Source organism: Condylostylus longicornis, unplaced genomic scaffold (genome assembly GCF_029603195.1).
Source record: "Condylostylus longicornis isolate FDR11 unplaced genomic scaffold, ASM2960319v2 ptg000259l, whole genome shotgun sequence".
Classification (NCBI taxonomy): Eukaryota; Metazoa; Arthropoda; class Insecta; order Diptera; family Dolichopodidae; genus Condylostylus; species Condylostylus longicornis.
The window spans coordinates 1-5544 of NW_026578224.1; positions in this window are offsets into that span (position 1 = coordinate 1).

Sequence of the window (5544 nt, forward strand, 5' to 3'; positions counted from 1 at the left end):
AAATCGCTCTATCTCTTCTAGTTTAGCCAGAAAACGCGTTTAAAGTTTTGCAAAAGATTTTTTTAAATATCTCCAAAAATATTTTTGCTACAGCCTATTATCATATACTGGCAGAATCTGTGGACTCCCAGTGATCACAAAAAACACTTAAAATCGCTCTATCTCTTCTAGTTTAGCCAGAAAACGCGTTTAAAGTTTTGCAAAAGATTTTTTTAAATATCTCCAAAAATATTTTTGCTACAGCCTATTATCATATATTGGCAGAATCTGTGGACTCCCAGTGATCACAAGAAACACTTAAAATCGCTCTATCTCTTCTAGTTTAGCCAGAAAACGCGTTTAAAGTTTTGCAAAAGATTTTTTTAAGTATCTCGAAAAATCTTTTTGCTACAGTCTATTATCATATATTGGCAGAATCTGTGGACTCCCAGTGATCACAAAAAACACTTAAAATCGCTCTATCTCTTCTAGTTTAGCCAGAAAACGCGTTTAAAGTTTTGCAAAAGATTTTTTTAAATATCTCCAAAAATATTTTTGCTACAGCCTATTATCATATATTGGCAGAATCTGTGGACTCCCAGTGATCACAAAAAAACACTTAAAATCGCTCTATCTCTTCTAGTTTAGCCAGAAAACGCGTTTAAAGTTTTGCAAAAGATTTTTTTTAATATCTCGAAAAATGTTCTTGCTACAGCCTATTATCATATATTGGCAGAATCTGTGGACTCCCAGTGATCACAAAAAACAATTAAAATCGCTCTATCTCTTGTAGTTTAGCCAGAAAACGCGTTTAAAGTTTTGCAAAAGATTTTTTTAAATATCTCCAAAAATATTTTTGCTACAGCCTATTATCATATATTGGCAGAATCTGTGGACTCCCAGTGATCACAAAAAAACACTTAAAATCGCTCTATCTCTTGTAGTTTAGCCAGAAAACGCGTTTAAAGTTTTGCAAAAGATTTTTTTTAATATCTCCAAAAATGTTTTTGCTACAGCCTATTATCATATATTGGCAGAATCTGTGGACTCCCAGTGATCACAAAAAACACTTAAAATCGCTCTATCTCTTCTAGTTTAGCCAGAAAACGCGTTTAAAGTTTTGCAAAAGATTTTTTTAAATATCTCCAAAAATATTTTTGCTACAGCCAATTATCATATATTGGCAGAATCTGTGGACTCCCAGTGATCACAAAAAACAATTAAAATCGCTCTATCTCTTCTAGTTTAGCCAGAAAACGCGTTTAAAGTTTTGCAAAAGATTTTTTTAAATATCTCCAAAAATTTTTTTGCTACAGTCTATTATCATATATTGGCAGAATCTGTGGACTCCCAGTGATCACAAAAAACACTTAAAATCGCTCTATCTCTTCTAGTTTAGCCAGAAAACGCGTTTAAAGTTTTGCAAAAGATTTTTTTAAATATCTCCAAAAATTTTTTTGCTACAGCCAATTATCATATATTGGCAGAATCTGTGGACTCCCAGTGATCACAAAAAACACTTAAAATCGCTCTATCTCTTCTAGTTTAGCCAGAAAACGCGTTTAAAGTTTTGCAAAAGATTTTTTTAAATATCTCGAAAAATGTTTTTGCTACAGCCTATTATCATATATTGGCAGAATCTGTGGACTCCCAGTGATCACAAAAAACACTTAAAATCGCTCTATCTCTTCTAGTTTAGCCAGAAAACGCGTTTAAAGTTTTGCAAAAGATTTTTTTAAATATCTCCAAAAATATTTTTGCTACAGCCTATTATCATATATTGGCAGAATCTGAGGACTCCCAGTGATCACAAAAAACACTTAAAATCGCTCTATCTCTTCTAGTTTAGCCAGAAAACACGTTTAAAGTTTTGCAAAAGATTTTTTTTAATATCTCGAAAAATGTTTTTGCTACAGCCTATTATCATATATTGGCAGAATCTGTGGACTCCCAGTGATCACAAAAAACACTTAAAATCGCTCTATCTCTTCTAGTTTAGCCACAAAACGCGTTTAAAGTTTTGCAAAAGATTTTTTTAAATATCTCCAAAAATATTTTTGCTACAGCCTATTATCATATATTGGCAGAATCTGAGGACTCCCAGTGATCACAAAAAACACTTAAAATCGCTCTATCTCTTCTAGTTTAGCCAGAAAACGCGTTTAAAGTTTTGCAAAAGATTTTTTTTAATATCTCGAAAAATGTTTTTGCTACAGCCTATTATCATATATTGGCAGAATCTGTGGACTCCCAGTGATCACAAAAAACACTTAAAATCGCTCTATCTCTTCTAGTTTAGCCAGAAAACGCGTTTAAAGTTTTGCAAAAGATTTTTTTAAATATCTCCAAAAATATTTTTGCTACAGCCTATTATCATATACTGGCAGAATCTGTGGACTCCCAGTGATCACAAAAAACACTTAAAATCGCTCTATCTCTTCTAGTTTAGCCAGAAAACGCGTTTAAAGTTTTGCAAAAGATTTTTTTAAATATCTCCAAAAATATTTTTGCTACAGCCTATTATCATATATTGGCAGAATCTGTGGACTCCCAGTGATCACAAGAAACACTTAAAATCGCTCTATCTCTTCTAGTTTAGCCAGAAAACGCGTTTAAAGTTTTGCAAAAGATTTTTTTAAGTATCTCGAAAAATCTTTTTGCTACAGTCTATTATCATATATTGGCAGAATCTGTGGACTCCCAGTGATCACAAAAAACACTTAAAATCGCTCTATTTCTTCTAGTTTAGCCAGAAAACGCGTTTAAAGTTTTGCAAAAGATTTTTTTAAATATCTCCAAAAATATTTTTGCTACAGCCTATTATCATATATTGGCAGAATCTGTGGACTCCCAGTGATCACAAAAAAACACTTAAAATCGCTCTATCTCTTCTAGTTTAGCCAGAAAACGCGTTTAAAGTTTTGCAAAAGATTTTTTTTAATATCTCGAAAAATGTTCTTGCTACAGCCTATTATCATATATTGGCAGAATCTGTGGACTCCCAGTGATCACAAAAAACAATTAAAATCGCTCTATCTCTTGTAGTTTAGCCAGAAAACGCGTTTAAAGTTTTGCAAAAGATTTTTTTAAATATCTCCAAAAATATTTTTGCTACAGCCTATTATCATATATTGGCAGAATCTGTGGACTCCCAGTGATCACAAAAAAACACTTAAAATCGCTCTATCTCTTGTAGTTTAGCCAGAAAACGCGTTTAAAGTTTTGCAAAAGATTTTTTTTAATATCTCCAAAAATGTTTTTGCTACAGCCTATTATCATATATTGGCAGAATCTGTGGACTCCCAGTGATCACAAAAAACACTTAAAATCGCTCTATCTCTTCTAGTTTAGCCAGAAAACGCGTTTAAAGTTTTGCAAAAGATTTTTTTAAATATCTCCAAAAATATTTTTGCTACAGCCTATTAGCATATATTGGCAGAATCTGTGGACTCCCAGTGATCACAAAAAACACTTAAAATCGCTCTATCTCTTCTAGTTTAGCCAGAAAACGCGTTTAAAGTTTTGCAAAAGATTTTTTTAAATATCTCCAAAAATATTTTTGCTACAGCCTATTATCATATATTGGCAGAATCTGTGGACTCCCAGTGATCACAAAAAACACTTAAAATCGCTCTATCTCTTCTAGTTTAGCCAGAAAACGCGTTTAAAGTTTTGCAAAAGATTTTTTTAAATATCTCCAAAAATATTTTTGCTACAGCCTATTATCATATATTGGCAGAATCTGTGGACTCCCAGTGATCACAAAAAACAATTAAAATCGCTCTATCTCTTCTAGTTTAGCCAGAAAATGCGTTTAAAGTTTTGCAAAAGATTTTTTTAAATATCTCCAAAAATATTTTTGCTACAGCCTATTATCATATATTGGCAGAATCTGTGGACTCCCAGTGATCACAAGAAACACTTAAAATCGCTCTATCTCTTCTAGTTTAGCCAGAAAACGCGTTTAAAGTTTTGCAAAAGATTTTTTTAAATATCTCCAAAAATATTTTTGCTACAGCCTATTATCATATATTGGCAGAATCTGTGGACTCCCAGTGATCACAAAAAACACTTAAAATCGCTCTATCTCTTCTAGTTTAGCCAGAAAACGCGTTTAAAGTTTTGCAAAAGATTTTTTTAAATATCTCCAAAAATATTTTTGCTACAGCCTATTATCATATATTGGCAGAATCTGTGGACTCCCAGTGATCACAAAAAACAATTAAAATCGCTCTATCTCTTCTAGTTTAGCCAGAAAACGCGTTTAAAGTTTTGCAAAAGATTTTTTTAAATATCTCCAAAAATTTTTTTGCTACAGTCTATTATCATATATTGGCAGAATCTGTGGACTCCCAGTGATCACAAAAAACACTTAAAATCGCTCTATCTCTTCTAGTTTAGCCAGAAAACGCGTTTAAAGTTTTGCAAAAGATTTTTTTAAATATCTCCAAAAATATTTTTGCTACAGCCTATTATCATATATTGGCAGAATCTGTGGACTCCCAGTGATCACAAAAAACAATTAAAATCGCTCTATCTCTTCTAGTTTAGCCAGAAAACGCGTTTAAAGTTTTGCAAAAGATTTTTTTAAATATCTCCAAAAATTTTTTTGCTACAGTCTATTATCATATATTGGCAGAATCTGTGGACTCCCAGTGATCACAAAAAACACTTAAAATCGCTCTATCTCTTCTAGTTTAGCCAGAAAACGCGTTTAAAGTTTTGCAAAAGATTTTTTTAAATATCTCCAAAAATTTTTTTGCTACAGCCAATTATCATATATTGGCAGAATCTGTGGACTCCCAGTGATCACAAAAAACACTTAAAATCGCTCTATCTCTTCTAGTTTAGCCAGAAAACGCGTTTAAAGTTTTGCAAAAGATTTTTTTAAATATCTCCAAAAATGTTTTTGCTACAGCCTATTATCATATATTGGCAGAATCTGTGGACTCCCAGTGATCACAAAAAACACTTAAAATCGCTCTATCTCTTCTAGTTTAGCCAGAAAACGCGTTTAAAGTTTTGCAAAAGATTTTTTTAAATATCTCCAAAAATATTTTTGCTACAGCCTATTATCATATATTGGCAGAATCTGTGGACTCCCAGTGATCACAAAAAACACTTAAAATCGCTCTATCTCTTCTAGTTTAGCCAGAAAACGCGTTTAAAGTTTTGCAAAAGATTTTTTTAAATATCTCCAAAAATATTTTTGCTACAGCCTATTATCATATATTGGCAGAATCTGTGGACTCCCAGTGATCACAAAAAACACTTAAAATCGCTCTATCTCTTCTAGTTTAGCCAGAAAACGCGTTTAAAGTTTTGCAAAAGATTTTTTTAAATATCTCCAAAAATGTTTTTGCTACAGCCTATTATCATATATTGGCAGAATCTGTGGACTCCCAGTGATCACAAAAAACACTTAAAATCGCTCTATCTCTTCTAGTTTAGCCAGAAAACGCGTTTAAAGTTTTGCAAAAGATTTTTTTAAATATCTCCAAAAATGTTTTTGCTACAGCCTATTATCATATATTGGCAGAATCTGTGGACTCCCAGTGATCACAA